A 19,065-nucleotide genomic window follows, 5' to 3' on the forward strand; every position below is an offset into this window, starting at 1 on the left:
CAAGTTCTAGTCCAGCCTCAGCAATTTAGTGAGACTCTGTCTCAAAATAAAATTTAAAAAGGGCTGGGGAATGTAGCTCAGTGGTTGAGCAGTACCTGTAGCAAAAAAAAAAAAAAAAAAATTATCAAGAAGTTCAGGAAAAATGGATAGGTAGAGCACTGCAAGTGAAATCTTAAAAATTATAGAATCTAGGTGATGATTCTAGGATGTGAGAGTTTATTGAATTATTTTTCCACTTTTGAGTATGTTTGAAATTCTTCATTATTCAAAATTTTGCTTTTCATTCTTATTTTTATTTTTTTATGGTGCTGGGATTAAAACCTAGCTAGGCAAGCACTATACCACTGAGCTATATACCCAACTAAAATTTCCTTATTTTAAAACTATGTTTATCTTTGACAGGCAAATTATTTACTTAGTGAGAATTTAAAAGGTGTCAAAGGGCATAGAGTGAATAATTTGGCTTCCTTCCCCCCACCCTGCTTCCAGCCAACAAGTTCTCCTTTCCAATGGCTTTAATGGTACTAGTTCTTGTGCATTTTTCCACAGATCATTAACATATTTATAAATATATAACAGGGTCCTATCCCAAAATAAAATAAAAAGGGCTGAGGATGTAGTTCAGTGGTAGAGTACCCCAGGGTTCAATCCCCAGGACCAACCAACCACACACACACACACACACACACACACAAAAGGGAGCAAGAGGTAGAAAACTTCAAAATTACTTCAGATCATTATGTCATAGTATTGAATGCTCTTTATATTCAGTTCCTATTAAATTCACTTTGACATGTCCTCATAACTGATGTAAGATAAAATCCTGCACCTCTAAGGAAAAGATTAAAATAATAAAAATAAAACAATGTATTAATATTTCCTTTCCCCAACACAGAAACGGTGGCACGCCAGTAATCTTAGCTACTCCGGAGGCTGAAGCAGGAGAAGCAGGCCTTGGCAACTTAACAAGACCCTCAGCAATTAGTGAGGCCCATCTCAAAATAAAAAATAAAGCAAAAAGGGCTGGGGTGTAGCTCAGTGGTAAAGCGTTCCTGGTTTCAATCTCTAATACTAAAATAAAGAAAGAAATTGGATTACACTTTATATCCTGTTCCATGCCCTTTTTAAACATTTAACTTGATCATTTCATATTAAGAGTGCAAATATAGAACAAAGAATTCCTATTTACCTTAATCAAGATTCCCCAGATGTTGACATTTTGCCATGTTTCATTTGAGCTTCTCTCTCCATTATTGTTTGCTTGTAACATTTGAGAATAAGTTGCAAACATAATGCCCACTTCTAAATATTTCAGCATACACTTCCTGTAAATAAGGATATTCTCTTATATATATTATATATATATTCTCTTATATATATTCTTATATATTCTCTTATATAAGAATATATTCTCTTATATAATTAATTTCTTAATTAATTATCAAAATTAAGAAATTAATGATGAAGCAAGGCATGAGATGGCACATGCCCATAAACCCAAACACTGAGGAAGCTGAGGCAGGAGGATCACAAGTTGGAGGCCAGACTCAGCAACTTAGTAAGACCCTTTCCCAAAATAAAATTTTAAAAACAGAGCAGGGGATGTAGTTTAATGGTAGAGTTTTTACCTAGCATGCATGAAAGCTTGGGCTCAATGCCCAGTCCTGGAAAAAACAAAGAAAAGAAAATAACATTGATATTGTACTATTACCTAATCTAGAAAAACTTATTCAAGATCTGGGGCCAGGCATGTTAGCAAAAACTTTTAATCCCAGTGATTTGGAATGCTGAAGTGAGAGAATCACAAGTTCAAGGCTAGCCTCAGCTACTTAGTAAGGCCCTAAGCAACTTAGTGAGACCTGTATCAAAATATAAAAAGGGATGAGGATGTGCCTAAGTGGTTGAGCACCCCTCTATTCAATCCCCAGTACCAAAAAAAAAAAAAAAGTCCTGGCATTCATGGAGTTTATATTCTCTTGAGGTTCTAGTGAAGCACTTTTATGTAAGCTACATTGGGATGAAATGTATATAGAGGGGCTGGGGATGTGGCTCAAGCGGTAGCGTGCTCGCCTGGCATGCATGCGGCCCGGGTTCAATCCTCAGCACCACATACAAACAAAGATGTTGTGTCCTCCGAAAACTAATAAATAAAAAATATTTTAAAAAAAAAGAAATGTATATGCTTTCAAAAAGCCTAAGACCTGGGACTAGGGATGTAGTTCAGTGGTAGATAGCTAAGCCTAGCACATCAAGGCCCTAAATTTGATCTCTAACACCACAAAAAACAAAACAAACAAAAACAAAACAAAACAACAACAACAACAAAACCCTATGGCCTAATAGGAAATCCAAATGTATGTATAATTACACATATAGCAAAGTAGAACTTGTGGTAACTTCAGAAATATTAATTCACCCAGAAAATAAACATTATTATTATTATTTCATAATACTGGGGATTTAAACCAGGGTGTTCTTCAACATCTCTAGTAATTAGAGAAATGCAAATCAAAACTACTCTAAGATTTCATCTCACTCCAGTCAGAATGGCAGTTATCAAGAATACAAACAACAAAAAGTGTTGGTGAGGATGTGGGGGAAAAGGCACACTCATACATTGCTGGTGGGACTGCAAACTGGTACTGCCAATCTGGAAAGCACTATGGAGATTCCTTAGAAAACTTGGAATGGAACCACCATTTGACCTAGCTATCCCACTCCATGGTCTATACCTAAAGGACTTAAGAACAGCATACTACAGAGATGCAGCCACATCAATGTTCATAGCAGCACAATTCACAATAGCCAAACTGAGGAACCAACCTAGATGCCCTTCAATGGATGGATGGATAAAGAAACTGTGGTATATATACACAATGGAATATTACTCAGCAATGAAAGAGAATAAAATTATGGCATTTGCAGGTAAATTTATGTAGTTAGAGAATATCATGCTAAGCGAAGTAAGCCAATGCCCAAAAACCATAGGCCAAATGTTTTCTCTGATAAGTGGATGATAATCCATAATGGGTGTGTGTGCATGGAATGAGTGAAGGAACTTTGGATGGGGCAAAGGGGAGGGGGAAGGGGGCATGNTGGGCGGGGAGAGTGCATGGGATAAGTGAAGGAACTTTGGATGGGGCAAAAGGGGGAGGGGGGAAGGGGGGCATGGGGGTGGGAAAGATGGTGGAATGAGATGGACATCACTACCCTAGGTACATGTATGATTGCACAAATGGTGTGACCTTACTTTGGATACAACCAGAGAAGTCAAAAATTGTGCTCCACTTGTGTACAATGAATGGAAAAGCATTCTGCTGTCATGTATAACTGATTAGAATAAATAAATAATAAAAATAAACCAGGGTGTTCTACCACTGAGCTACAGCTGCAGCCATTCTTCATTTTTATTTTGATACAATTGCCCAGGCTAGCTGCAATTTGGATACTGCCTCTTACCTCAGTATCCAAAGTTACTGGGATTACAGGCATGTCCCTGCACCTGGCTAAATATTAGTAAACTTCTGTGTGATGTACTAACTTGTACAAGGTAAAAGATACGGCTCTTGCCTTCAAGACACTTCACTACAATAGGAGAGAGTTCTTGTTTTTGTTTTTAAATTTCACAAGTAAATATATAGCCATAAGGTATATTAAGTACTGTCCTAAAAGACAAAGCACCAGGATCCATGAGAGTGCACATTTTGGGAAGGCTTCCCTGAGGAGATACAGAATGTCATTGAGAGCAGACAGAAGAGAGAAATTGGGTTCATTTGGGCAAGTTTCCAAAAGGACAGTCATTTGAGCCTTAAACAATGTGATGCTTCCTCCTACAGAGGTGGGGGAAGGGTGTTCCAGGCCAAGGAAAAGCATCAGTAGAAAGAAGCACGGATATGGAGAAAGTATAAGGTGGTCCTGTGTGCCTGGAGGGAACTGAGAGTGGGGCATGAATGGAGATGGCAGGGAGAAGATGTTATGAGACAAAACTGAAGGAGAGACTGAGCCTCTTTATAGGTTTTTAGACTTTTTCTTAAGCTAATATTCCTCTTAAGCAATAGACACATCCATTAAATTACAATCTCAGAGAATTTGGGGGGTAAAATGAAGATGGGCTATTGCAGGAATTTGCCACCAGAGGGTACCATAGGATACGGTCTAAACTGAAAGATCACAAAGCACTTTCTTAGAGTCTAGTGGGGTGTTTGTTTGTTTAACTAAAAATTCATTTTTAACTGACACATTAATAATAGGGTGCCATGTGATGTCTTGATACATATATAAATCATATAATATCGTTTCTTTATGGTGAAAACTTTTAAAATTCTTTCATCTTATTATTAGAGAAGCCCCCAACCATCCCTGGCCCTAAATCATTCATTTTGGCTTTTTAAAAATATACAGGACTAGGACTGGGGTTGTGGCTCAGCGGTAGAACGCTCCCCTGGCATGTGCAAGGCCCTGGGTTTGATCCTCAGCACCACATAAAAATAAATAAATAAAATAAAGGTATTGTGTCCAACTACAATTAAAAAATAAATATTAAAAATCATATAGTACTTCATTTTTATAAATAATCACCCTACTGTAGCAGTAGTCTAGAACTTCTCACTTTAATCATAACTCAGTACTTATTGAACAACCTTCAGGTCTAGTTTCTATATCTTTTTGTTTGGTTGGTTGGTTGGTTGATTTCATCTTATTTATTTTTAGAGAGGTCTAGTTTTAAAAGCCCCTCAGGGCCTTAGGGACCACTGCTATATACAATGGAGAGCCATCAAAGGCCTCTGAGCAGCACAAGAACATGATCAAGCCCATGTTTATTAGAACAACTCTTTGGGCCAAAAGAAGTAATGGGAGGTCACAGACAGTGAGATTAACTGGTATATCATGCAGTGGGACAGGAGAGAGATGGGTGGTTCTGCAACAGGACAGCAGCAACGGATGGCTATGAGACAATTTTCAGAGGTAGAACCAACAGAACTGGTAACCAATTTGATATGGCACTAAAAGGGGTAGAGGGAGGGGAAAACACCAAGGTCTCCTGCATGGCTGATAGCAAAAGGCTGTGGCTATAGCTGTGTCTGAAACACACAAGAAAGAAGAGCTTTGTCCAGGGAACCAAGAGAAACCCAACGAATGACTAGAGCTCATGTTTGGATCTTGAATGTACACCAAAGCCCCTTTTGTTAAAGGCTTGCTTCTTAGCCTGTGCTGCTACTGAAACCTTTAGGAGGTGGGACTGAGTGGGAGGAAATTAAGTCATTGAGGTCCTGCCCTTGAGGAGGATATTGGGACCCCAGCCCCTTCCTCTTTCTTTTTGCTTCCCAGCCATCATGAGGTGAGCATTTTATTTAGAGACAAGGTCTCACTGAGTTGCTTAGCACACCCCATTTTTGCTGAGGCTGGCTTTGAACTTGCGATCCTACTACCTCAGCCTGAGCTGCTGGGATTACAGGCCTGTGCCATTGCACCTGGCCCTTTTTTCCTTTTAACTTAACTATTTTGGGTATTTTGATAGCAATAGAAAGCTGGCTAACACAAGTGGTTATATCCATAACTCCGAGCTGGATCCTATATTCTTACCAGAAGCACTCTTTATGGGTGAGAACATCTGTGGCCAGTTAGGTGCTACTAACTCATACATCTGAATTTTTAGCCTAGATCTGTCTTCTGAACTATGGATTCATATATCCAAGTGTAACTACTTCCATATCCCATATCCATTCATTCAGCAATTTTATTTATTTATTTTGCAGTACCAGGGGTGCTCTACCACTGAGATACATCCCAACACTTTTCACTTTTTTTCTTTTAATATTTTTTTTAGTTGTAGATGAACATGATACCTTTATTTTATTTATTTATCTTTTATGCGGTGCTGAGGATCAAATCCAGGGCCTCACACATGCTAGGTAAGCACCCTACCATTGATCCACAAGCCCAGCCCTTTACTTTTTATTTTTAAGGAGGGTCTCATTAAGTTGCCCAAGCTGTCCTCAAACTTGCAATCCTCCTACCTCAGCTCCTCAGTAGCTGGGATAACAGACCTGTGACACCAAGCTTGACTCATTTAGCAATTTTTAACTGAGTGCCTTCTTTGTCCAAGATACTGTACTGATCTGTAGAGACATTAGTAAACAGAAAGAACCAACATTCCTGCTGTCACGGAATTTTCAGTCTGGTTGGGGAGATAAACATTAGTCATAAAGTCACCATAATTAATGCAGACACTGTATAATAAATGTATAATTATAAGTGACTACTCTGAGGCAAAGATCTAGGGCTAGGGGCTTCTCTGAAGAAGTAAGTCTTATGCTAGATCAGAAGGCAGAACAGCAGTGAACTAAGCTAAGAGGGAAGGGAAGCCTCTAGGCAGAAGCAAGAACATAGACTAAAGCCCTTTGGCAAATGCATTTGAGGACAGCAAGGAGGCAGATGTGACCACAGTCACTGAGAGCAGCATTATAATGCAGAGTATGTTTGGAAGTCAGTAAGGGTTGGACCAGTGCATTTGGGGTGATCACTTCAGGCACAGTGAAGAATGAGAAGGGGGCTGAAAGAGAGCAGAGAAGACAATGACCAAGAGCAGGTTTATTGCAAATGAGACAATAAGAGAGTCAAAGGACTAGCAGTTAGAGTCAAAAAGAAATTTTCCAGGGGCTGAAGGTATAGTTCCATGGTGGCATGTCCTGTCATACACAGGACACTGGGTTCCATCTCCAGTACTTCAAAAAAGAAAGAAAAGAAATGCTCACTTCAGCAGCACAGATACTAAAATTGGAATGATACAGAGAAAATTGCAATGGCCCCTGCGCAACAATGACACAAATTTTGTGAAGCATTCCATATATTTTTGCACTGGATCCACCCCTGTGCATTTGAAACCTCATTTTAAAATGGAGAGGGAAAGGGAGAAATTTTCCAGCACTTAATGGTTAAGTGTCTAGGCTTTGGTTTGAAAAGTTAGTGGTAAACCACATGTGTTTACCTTGAAGTGTTGTTTGGGAGGCTAAATGGAATTAAAACATTATTAAATAGACATCTTGCTCCATTGTTGGGTACATGGTGGTTACTAAGTAAACATTAGTCCTTTCCACCTTTCAGGACTCCATAGAATAGGCCAAGAAAGCACCTCTACTGAACAGCAAGCACTGGGAGGGCTATGGTGCTGTCAAGGGAAAACACAGTTTGCATTTAAGATGTGGGAGTGCAGGGAGTATTGGAAGGAGATTACTGAACATGTTAGGTTCCTATATGAAGAAGGAGAAAATTAATACTAAACTGGATTACTGAATACAAATGAGACTATAGTGATGAAAAGTGATTACAAAACACTTAAGTAGTGACGGGAAATCATAGGAACAAAGCATATCAAAGGCTTTGAAGTAGACAAGGGAGATATGGTTGAAGATAAGTTATAAGTAAAGGCATAAATTACAGTTAATGCCTTTGACAGTCTAAGTCATTTATTTTAACTCTTTCATGTTTCCTACAATGCACTGAAGACCTTACATTTACTTCAAATTAGTAATTTAGCTATATCTCACAGGTTTTTATATGTAGTACTTGCATTGTATGTTAACTAATAGTTGTTTATGTCCATTATTATTATTATTATTTATTTTGGGGAGAAGGTACCAGGGATTGAACTCAGGGACAGTTGAGTACTGAGCCCCATCCTCAGCTCTATTTTGTATTTTATTAGAGACAGGGTCTTTTCGAGTTGCTTAGTGCCTGGCTAAATTGCTGAGACTGGCTTTGAACTTGTGATCATCCTGCCTCCGCCTCCCCAGCCACTGGGATTACAGGCGTGCATTACCGCGTCCAGCTATGTCCATTATTATTATTTAGTCAAGTTACTTAGTTCTTTTTTGATTTTGCAAATGTGTCTTTTAATCTTCATTTTATTTTTAGTTGTAGATGGACACAATACCTTTGTTCATTTATTTTTAGGTGGTACTGAGGATTGAACCCAGTGCCTTACATGTGCTAGACAAGCCCTCTACCACTGAGCTCCAACCCCAGCCCTTAACCTTCTTTTAAATTTTTTTACTTCTAACTTAATTGCACCCTGACTGAAGAACCCGTGTGGTATATTTGTGTTCTCAAATCTTTAAAATCTTGGCTGGGGTAGGGTGCTGTTTTGCATACCTGCAATCCGAGCTACTCAGGAGGCCAAAGCAGGAGGATTGCAAGTTTGAGGTCAGTTTGGGCAAATTTAGGGTGACCCTGTCTCAAAATAAAATTTTTAAAAGGGCTGGAGGTGTAGCTCAGTGTAAGAGCATTTGCCTAGTGTGTCCAAGGTCCTGGGTTTCAATCCCTAGTACTGTTAAAAATAAAAGTATCTCTAAAATTTTGAGGGACTGGATTGTAGCTCAGTGGCAGGGTGAAGGTTTAGCATGCACAAGGCCATGGGTTCAATTCCCAGCAAGGGGGTGCCAGCAGACAGGGAGCAAATATATAAAATTTCAAGAGTTATTTTGTGCTGTGGCAGCACATACCTGTCATCCAAGTAACTGGGGAGGGGAGACAGTAGGGTCAAAAGTTTAAGGACAACCTGGGCAACCTGAGGAGACTCTGTTCAAAATAAAAAATAAAAAGGGCTGTGGATGTAGCTCAGTTGTAGAGCACCCCTGAGTTCAATCAACAGTACTGAAAAAGAATTCCTTTGTGACCCAGTAGAAGGAAATGTTTATATCCCATGTATATTTGGGAATAAAGCATATTCTCTCTCTATTTTTTTAATATTTATTTTTAGTTGTAGTTGGACACAATATATTTTATTTATTTATTTTTACGTAGTGCTGAGGATCGAACTCAGGGCTTTGCACATGCTAGGCAAGCGCTCTACCGCTGAACCACAAACCCAGCCCTCTCTCTCTATTTTTTAATGCAGGGGTTTTTTGAGATCTATTAAGTCAAACTTGCTAATTTTGTTGTTCAATTATTTCCTGTCTACTTTTTTTTTTTTTTGCTGCTTAATTTATCAGCTTCTAACAGAAATGCATTAAAATACTTCCTGTTGATTGCATATTTATCAAATTTCTATTTGATCTATCAGATTTTGCTTCATATATTTCCACTCTTATTTTAAATGCATGGAAATTCAAGGTTTTGTCTTCCTGATAGTTCTCTTTATTATTTAATGTTGGCCTTTATAATATTGATGCTTATTGACTCAAAATTCTTTTTTTCCCACCTCTATCACTGAGCTACATCCTATGCCCTTTTAAAATTTTATTTTGAGACAGGGTTTTGCTAAATTTCCCAGTATGACCTTGGATCTTGGATCTTCTTGCCTCAGTTTCCCAAGTAGCTGGGATTACAGGTTTGCACCGTTGGCTTTTTTTCTATCCTTTATTGAGCTAGACACTCAGAGTGCTGTGTCAGCCCAGACACCTTCCTCTGTTCCAGAAAATTTTCTTGAATTATTTACATTTTTTAAAAAAGATCTTTTAATCTTCCTTATTTTCTCTGTTCTTTTTTTTGGGGGGGGGCGGGGCGGAGGGGTAGGCACTAGGCATTAGGGATGGAACCCAGGGGCTCTTTACTACCAAGCTACATCTCCAGACCTTCTTATTTTTTATTTTGAGGCAAGGTCTCACTAACTTGCTGAGGTTGGCTTCTAATTTGCAATCCTCCTGCGTCAGCCTCCCAAATCGCTGGGATGACAGGTGTGCACCACCATGCCTGGCTCTCTTTTTTTTAAACTCCTACTAACCAGCTGTTGGGAACTCCTGAATTAATGCTCTAGTTTTCTTGTGCTTTGTCTCTCCACTGTTTTGAAGCTGTCTTTTACAGATTTCTCAACTTTATTTTCTAACATTTATCCTGAATATTTTAACTTCTGTTATATTTTAATTTCTAAGAACTTTCTATCCTTTTCTGAATGTTTCTATTTTTGTTGTGTGGAAGCGACATCTTCTCTTACCTCTTGAAATTTGGGGACGTTTTCTTCTGCTCCGTGCATCACCTACTTGTCATTGACTTTGCTTTTATACTGAGTCCTTCCTCAAAAATTTGGTGATCCTATGGGGCTGAGGCTGTAACTCAGTGGTAGAGTGCTTGCCTCGCATGTGTGAGGCACTGGGTTCAATCCTCAGCACCACATAAGAATAAATAAAGATACTGTGTGTTCATCTATAACTAAATAAATATTTTTTTAAAACCTGGTGATCCTTTATTGGGCCATCCAGGTAATTAAGCTTTACTTGTATTAAAGGAGGAAAAAGAAAGATCCCAAGGGATTGTATCTAAGGTCCTTGAAGGAGATGGCTTTTGTTCACCATTATATCCCCAGTGTCTAGCACAGTAACCAGTTAATCACTACTGCCTGAATATGCTAATAAAATTTATTCAGCATCTTTAGGTACATGGAATCCAACTTTTACTAGAATTTCTTCCTCACTAGGCATGGTGGTGCATGCCTGTAATCCCAAGAGGCTTGGGAGGCTGAGGCAGGAGGGTTGCAAATTCAAAGCCAGCCTTAGCAACTTAACGAGCCCTAAGCAACTTAGTGAGATCCCGTCTCAAAAGAAAAAAAAAGGACTGGAGATGTGGCTCAGTGGTAAAGACCCCTGGGTTCAATCCCCAGTACCAAAAAACAAAAACAAAAATCCAACAACTAGAATTTCTTTCTCTATTACTCTGATAATTTGAGTAGTGTTGAAAATCTCCTAAAACATAACATAATCTACATCAGTGATATCCAAACTATAGCCTGCCGAAAGTTTTAAGTAACTAGATCCATAAATTTTCACCTAATCAGACTTGTGTTTTCTTCCTAACTTTGCTACACATTTCTGATATAGGAAATAGCAGTTAATTATCATGATTTGGTAAGGAAGAGGTAAAATAAAATAAAGGTATGTTTTTTTTTTAATATTTATTTATTTATTTTTTTTAGGTGTAGATGGACACAACACAATGCCTTTATTTTTATGTGGTGCTAAAGATAGAACCCGGGCTCTTCCTCTGAGCCACAATCCCAGCCCCAAGGTATGTTTTTAAAAACTGGTTTGATGTCAATTAAAGGTTATAGTATCGCTGAATTAGCTATGAAAGTTTTGACATTCCCATAATTAGTATATTCTTAGATGCATAGCTTAGAAGGACAAACCCTAAAATCCTCAGAAAACTGAAATTTATATAACCAGTAATTGTCAATAAATGATACAAAACTTATATTGAAAATATATCTCTACGTTCTCCACTGAATTAATTTGCAATGAATTTTTTTTTTCTTTTTGCAGTAGTTAGGATCAAATACAGGGCCTCAGGTGTGTTTGGCAAGCACTCTATCACTGAGCTACACCTTCAGCCCTTACAACGAATATTGATTAAATATGTATTGAGTGTTTATATATGCTAAGCACTGCTATAGGCACTATAAAAATGATGGTGAAGAAACATGAAAAAATTATTTGTTATTATGGGAAAATTTAAACATATACAAAACTAAAGATATAATAAACTCCTATTACCACCCAGCTTGAATGGTATGAACTACCAACCTTCTTTCATTGATAATCTACCCTTTCCTCCCTCCCTTTATATTATTTTTATTGTTGTTATTATCATCATTGTTGTTGTTATTTTTCAATACTGTGAGTTGAACCCAGAACTGAGCTATATCCAAGCCTTGTTTGTTTATTTTTTTATTTTGAGACAGGATCTCACTAAGTTTCCCAGACTGGCCTCAAATTTGCAATCTTCCTACCTCAGCCTCCCAAGCAGCTGAAATTACAGGCGTGCATCACAGTGCCTGACCCCTTATCTTATTTTGAAGCAAATCCAAGATGTCAGATTATTTCATCCATAAACATACTGGATCTGGTCCTGGTGACTTGTGTCTATAATCCCCACTACTTGAGGTTGATGCTGGAGTATTACAAATTCCAGATCAGCCTGGGCAACTAAATAAAATAAAGCTGGACACAGTGGCACATGCCTATAATCCCAGTGGCTTGGGAAGCTGAGGTAGGAGGATAGCAAGTTCAAAGCCAGCCTCAGCAATGGCAAGACACTAAGCAACTCAATGATATCTTGTCTCTAAATAAAATACAAAAAAAGGGCTGGGGATTTGGCTTAGTGGTTGAATGCCTCTGGATTCAATCCCTAGTAACAAAAATAAATAAATTAAATTAAAAGGATTGATCACCAGCTAGTGAGGAAGATAGGGAAGAGGAGAGGTCCAGAAGAGAAAAAGGAGACTGTGAGAAGCCTTCGAGGAGGTTAGTGAAATTGAGAAAAGCTGGGAGCTCTGGAGCTATCAAATGGCCACATGCTGCTGTGAAATCAGTAAAATGAAGACTGAGAAGTGATCTCCAGATTGGACCATATGGTGGCTATTGGTGGTCTTTTCAAGAACGGCTTCTGCCAGGTAATGGGGACAAAAGCTTTGGTGCAGTGGGCCCAAGCATGAACGGAGGTTAAGGAAGAGGAAACAGAGGAGCAAAAAAAGTTGGGTGGTAGCTGGAAAGGAACAAGGAGTAAAGGGAAGTCCTGATTGTTTTGTTTCTTTTTTTTTTTTTCATTTTTTTATTTTTAGTTTTTAGTTTTTGGCAGACACATCTTTGTTTGTATGTGGTGCTGAGGATCGAACCCGGGCCGCACGCATGCCAGGCGAGCGCGCTACCACTTGAGCCACATCCCCAGCCCTCATTTTTTTTTTTAATAATGATGAAATAGGAAAGAATTTAATCAATCTAGCTACATTGAGAAGACAAGAGAGAACAGGAGTCTGTAGTCATGTCTTTGGGGGTGCTGACATGAGCTTTAAGTTTATTTTATTTTTTTTAATGTTTATTTTAATTTTGTATGCTTTTTTTAAGAGAGAGAGAGAGAGAAAGAGAGAGAGAGAATTTTAATATTTATTTTTTTTTAGTTTTCGGCGGACACAACATCTTTATTTGTATGTGGTGCTGAGGATCGAACCCAGACCGCACGCATGCCAGGCGAGCACGCTACCACTTGAGCCACATCCCCAGCCCCTTGTTTCATTTTTTAGTAGGAGGGATTACAGCATGTTTCTATGCTGATAGGAACAATCCAGTGAAGAGTGAAAAATAGATGATGCAGCAAAGAGGAACAATTCTAGGACCAAAGACCCTGAGCAAGGAGATAGGGTAGGGAAGGTGGAGCACATGCGGGGAGATACATAAAAGCACAGATGGCACATCTATTTCAGTGGAGAGAGCAGAGTACATGGGCAGTCACGGGCAGATTAAGAGATTTAGAGGACAGTGGATGTAGAAGTTCTCTTCTGTCTGTTCCTATATTTTCCATGAAATAATAACCAAGGATGTCAACTGAAAGTGTTAGCCACTAAGCAAGCCAGGCAACTTTAGGGGCAAACTCCTATGCTTCTGGGAGTAGGGGGAGCAGCAGTCCCTTTATAAGAAAATTGTTCTTTCTTTTTGTTTCAGCTAACTCTTGGAAAGACTTAGGAGGAACCAGCCAAGGTCATCAAGTCAACTTGACACATTCTTTTAGACAACCTAGAGTAAACTTGGCTCATTCAAATACTGAACTGAGCCTACCCAGAAGCATTTTTCTGTCATCTTTTTTTTTCCCCCATCACAAGTATTGAACTCTAGGGTGCTCTACCCCTTAGTTATGTCCCCAATCCTTTTTGTTTTTTATTCTGAGATGTGGTCTTACTAAGTTGCCAAGACTTGCCTCCAACTTGGATTCCTCCTGTCTTAGCTTCATAAGTAGCTTAGATTACAGGCACAAGCCATGGTGCCAGCTATTTTCTCTTTTTAAACACATGGTGGATGACCTTGAACTGAGCATGCTAAGAAATGTGCCAGTGCCTGCATGGGTTTTCCTATATGGACATGTTCAGGCTCCCCAATAAAATCCCCAGGACTTCTTTGTTCAGCGGGAACATTCTTTGCAAATAACCCCAGTGCTCTCCTTACTTCCTGCAAATAATAAAAGTTTCTCCACTCTTTTATCTCCTGGTAGTGCTTTTGGTTTTGCACTAAACAAGATGCCAAACCATTGCATTTAGTTATGGAAGTAAAGATTTGGGAGAAGAGTAGTGTTGGTTTAAAAAGAGGAGAAGCTTGGGTTGGGCTGGGGCTCAACGATAGCACGCTCGCCTGGCACGTGTAGGGCGCTGGGTTCGATACTCAGCACCACATAAAAATAAAAAATAAAGGTATTGTGTCCAACTACAACTATTTAAATAAATAAAGTATTTATAAATAAATAAATAGAGGAGAAGGTAAATGTAAGTGTGAATTAGCTACCACAATGTTGAGGGCCTGCTTGAAATCTTGCTCATGTGGGGTAGTGGTACATGTAATCCCAGCTGCTCAAGAGGTTAAGGGAGGAGAATTGCAAATTTGAGGCCAGTCTGGGCAATTTAGTGAGATCTTGTCTCAAAATTAAAACTAAAAATGGCTGGGGATTTAGTTCAGTCATGAAGTACTCCTTAGGTTCAATCCTCAGTGCCAAAAAAATTAATTAATTTAATAAAAAAATAAATATTCAAAGAGAGAGAGAGGGAGGGAGGGAGAAAGAAAGGAACAGAGATCTGTACTCCACATGAAATAGTGGTCAAAGTTAAAACCTTGACTGTATTTTCTCCTTTTTCTATAATCCAGCCTCCCTGTCCAGACTCTGAGGTCTACATGTTACTACCATTACCTGGCACATTAACCAGTCTGTAATTATTTAATTAATTTATTATGCATTAATGTACATCATCATTTATTCATATTCTATTAATTAAGCTCCAGACACTGTTTTAGGTATCCATCCAAATTCTTAGGGACTCAGGTTACAAGGAAGAAAGCAGGTCTATACCCTCGAGGAATTTATCTCCCACATCTTAAAAGATATGAGCATTCATCTTGGGTAAACATAATAAAAACCAATTACAAAGTGGAAGTTTTCATATTAAGTACTCAGAACTAGGTGAGCATTGTGGTGCACACCTGTAATCCTAGTGACTCAGGAGGTTGAGGCAGGAGGAATGCAAGTTTGAGACCAGCCTCAGTAAATTAGGGAGGACCTAAGCAATTTTGTGAGACCCTGTCTCAAAATAAATAAAATAAAAAGGTCTGGGGGTGTGGTTCAGTATAAAGTGCCCCTGAGTTTAATCCCCAGTACCATAAATAAATAAATAAATAAATAAATAAATAGAAAAGAGAAAAAGAAAGAAAGAAAAAAAATACTTAAGACTAGAGTCACGTAAATCCTTAGAAAGAATATTAATGCCCCATGACAGATTGGACCCAGAAAAGAAGTCAAGGAGGTGTGCAGCCTACTATGGAGAGTGTATCTATATTTCTTTCCCACTAGTACTGAGTTGACTCTATGGATTCCAGCCAAGTGCAGCAGACAGAGGGATAATCTGCTGGAATTTTTGTCTATAATGTCAAAGCAAGGATTCATTATATCCAGAAGAGCATGAAGTAATTAACCATCATAACAAAATAAAGTCTGCTCCATCCAAATTCTCAGGACTGCATTAAACCCTAGAATATACAACTTTGCTTTGAACTTATGAATATGTCCAGCAGGCAAACAGGCAAACTGAGTCTTGTTAACTGAGTCTTCTCATTCCATCCTCCTTTTTTTCTGACCTTTTTGTCTTTTTCTCTTTTTTGCTTTCTTCTTCTTTCTCATGAATTTTCATCTGGTTTTTTTTTTTTTCCATTTTCAAATGACATAAAATCTCCTAGAACCACTGGCTCAGGAAGCTATCATCTTGGGGACCATAGGCTTTATTTTTAAAAAGGGTTTTCTGGGGCTGGGGATGTGGCTCAAGTGGTAGCGCATCGCCTGGCATGCGTGCGGCCCAGGTTTGATCCTCAGCACCACATACAAACAAAGATGTTGTGTCTGCCGAAAAACTAAAAATAAATAATATTTTTTTAAAAAAGGGTTTTCTTCTGATTTTAGACATACAGATACAAGAAGAAGAATGGAGTGGGAACATGGGCTGTGAGTTGGTTCCAGGGAGATGTTTGGGTCCTGAGTGGCCTCAGACTCTTGTTACAAAGAACAAGAATAATGTACTGTCTATTTGACCCAGATTTTGGAGAAAAAAAAAAAAAAACAGGAATGCAGTGGGCTCTGTGCTCTGTTCTTTCACATTAACAGATACTTTTTATGTGTTGTTTCAAAAAGAGAATACTGGAGCATGACAGTGTTTTTGTTTAACTATCACTAGTAGCAAGTTCCATGCCATCTCCCTTTTTGTGCAGTAGGTGTCAGTCACATACAGCCTTTCTCTGCCTAAATCCACACAGTAAGAAAACGACCCTTCCATCATCCACCTTTTTCCAAGTTAAAGGGATCAATTTCTTCCTAGTTTAAGCCTGCAAAACAATGGGAGTAGTCATTTAGGTGCTGGAAACAGTTGTACTAAGTTCTTAGGATATAGACCAGCCAGGGACTGTGTCAAAAAGGTGACAAATGGGGGCTGGGTTTGTGGCTCAGTGGTATAGCGCTTGCCTAGCATGCATAAGGCACTTGGCTTCAATCCCCAGCACCACATTAAAAAACGAAACAAAAAAATGAAATAACAAAATAAAGGTATTGTGTCCATCTACAGCTAAAAATGAAAAAAAAAAAAAGGTGACAAATGTAGAGGGCCCAGGTTAAGTCCAGTTGGTCTCATTTCACAAAAATGTTGGCATCAAGGTGGATCTCTAAAGGGCCCAGCTATGACACCAACTCTAGAAAACATGACAGGGGCCCAGGTAATACTCAAAAATCTTCTATTTCCATAGGGTGAAAGAAGTTGAGCTATAGTGCCCTGAAAAAAATAATCAGTGTAAACCACTGATCTCCTGCTTGCCCATGAAGAGATTAAGTGTCTGGTCTTTGACCCCAGGTAAGACACTTCTTGAAACCTCAGTTACCTAATCTTTAAACTCTATACAATAGGGTGTGGGGTTTTACTTCAGTGGTGGAGTGTTTGCCTAGCATGTGTGAGGCCCTGGGTTCACTCCCTAACACCACAAAAATAAAAAATAAATCATTAAAATATTGTTTTGGGGGACTAGGGTTGTGGCTCAATGGCAGAGCGCTGTCCTAGCATGTGTGAGGCACTGGGTTTGATTCTCAGTACCACATATAAATAAATAAATAGATAAATAAAATCCATCAACAGCTAATAAAAATATTTTTTTAAAAAAATAACTGTTTTTGTCTACCCAAGATATTTAATGAGGAGGGGGAAATGAGATATTGTTCAAAATGGTTTATAGACTACAGAGCACTGTTTAAATGTAGAATAAGCCAGGTGTAGTTGCACATACCTGTAATCCCAGGAACTTGGACTGTGGCAGGATGGTTACAAGTTGCAGGCCAGTCTCAGCAACTTAGGCCCTTAGTAACTTAGTGAGACCCTGTCTCAAAAACTAAAAAGGGATGGGAATATATCTCAGTGACAAAGCACTCCTGGGTTCAACCCCCAGTACCAGAAATGAATAAACACATACATACATGCATATATAAATGTAGAGTAAAATAAAAATACAAAGATAAATATAAAATGAACATAGATGAAAAAGAATTCAGTGCTCAAAATGTAATAATTTCAATTAATCATTTTTTACAGCTATTTCTCAACATATTACACCAAGACTTTTCTTTCTCACATGTATTCAATGTTAAGTCTCATGAAATTTTGACACAAAAAGATCCCAACCTAAACAGAGGCACACACTATGAATGGTCCCTTTGAAGGATGAGAGATTCCTTTCCTAGCTTTTAAACTACACCATTAATAGACTGTCAAGTTACTTATAAATTCCAAGCGCTACAAAAATAGAAATATTAATCCTCAACAACCAGTTTGGTGCTACATTGTATCCCAGAAATGCATTTGATCTCACAACCACCTTTAGCTTCATAATTCAGAAATAGAGGGCTAAAGCTTATAGTCCCATTGTCATTTTGCACTTGTTTTAGCAAGAGACTTCAAATTCATCATACTTGTATTTTATCCCATAGTCAGTCTAAACTATTTAAATTAGAACTACAAGCATTACTAGAAGAACTCACGTTTGAGAAGTAGAAAGATTGTTTTATCCCTTGATGTTGAATTCTGAGCAGAAGTCTTCAAATAGGATTGTTTAAAAAATGAATCCATCAATTTTTTTCCTCAGTGCTTTCTAAGGTTGTCAGGAAAGGCCAGAGGCAATTCAAATTTTTTCATTTTCCATGACTCATTCTCTCCCACAGAGTTTTGTGCTATATATTCCTGCCTCGTCTGTTCTTTTTGTTGAAAATCCTTTATACACCACCCACACTTTTTCTTTCTTTCTTTCTTTCTTTTTTTGCTGAGGTTTTCAAATTGCTATATCTTGAACCAGCAGAAGGAGAAGGGTTGAAATTTTAACCTTTGAAACATCTTACTTGCTGAGTGATCAAGGAGCAGACTGAAAAGAAGATTGCTGTCGGACTTTACCCCATTTGGAAAAGCTTTTGGTACAATAGCTCATCCAACCCCAATTTAAAGAATAAAAAGTATTTGTTTTCCTTAAAACCCCAAATCTTGGGCTGGGGATGTGGCTCAAGCGGTAGCGCGCTCGCCTGGCGTGCATGCGGCCCGGGTTCGATCCTCAGCACCGCATACAAACAATGATGTTGTGTCTGCCGAAAACTAAAAAAAAAAATAAATAAGTAAACATTAAAAATTAAAAAAAAAAAAAACCCAAATCTTTTGGAACATTTTCCAAAAAGTCTAAGTTTCTGTAGTAAATTGTTCCGTTTAGGAATTTTTATTTTTTAGACCCATTTTTAAATAAAATAATTGTTCATAATATACTTAATAGGATTCCACAATAACTTTAAACTTATAGTATTGTCTGCTACATTGCTTCATACTTTTTTTTTTTTTTTTTTTTTTTTTTAGTATTTTACAATTGGAAATAGACATCACTGCTTCCGTGGTAAAGCAACAGTTTTGAGTGAAATTCTTCAGGAAAGTAGAGATATAATATCAATATGGTAATGTTAGTCATCTCTCAATGTCTGTCAATCTGCTTCCTGAGTAGTGAGGGTCTGATCATTCCCATGTCTACTTTTCAAATAACT

General features: G+C 38.3%; 1 long non-coding RNA gene and 1 other non-coding gene across 2 annotated transcripts; one reads left to right on the plus strand and one right to left on the minus strand.

The window, feature by feature from the left end:
• Positions 1-37: 37 nt before the first annotated feature.
• Positions 38-18,324, minus strand: LOC125615274. The gene is made up of 4 exons (XR_007345859.1): positions 18,031-18,324; positions 17,283-17,384; positions 1,190-1,325; positions 38-95 (listed from the first exon to the last, which is right to left on the minus strand). It is a non-coding gene; the product is annotated as an uncharacterized LOC125615274 (long non-coding RNA).
• On the plus strand, positions 6,748-6,853 carry LOC125615445. The gene has a single exon (XR_007346099.1). It is a non-coding gene; the product is annotated as a U6 spliceosomal RNA (small nuclear RNA).
• Positions 18,325-19,065: the final 741 nt, after the last annotated feature.

The sequence above is a fragment of the Marmota marmota genome, unplaced genomic scaffold, assembly GCF_001458135.2.
Source record: "Marmota marmota marmota unplaced genomic scaffold, marMar, whole genome shotgun sequence".
NCBI classification, from domain to species: domain Eukaryota; kingdom Metazoa; phylum Chordata; class Mammalia; order Rodentia; family Sciuridae; genus Marmota; species Marmota marmota.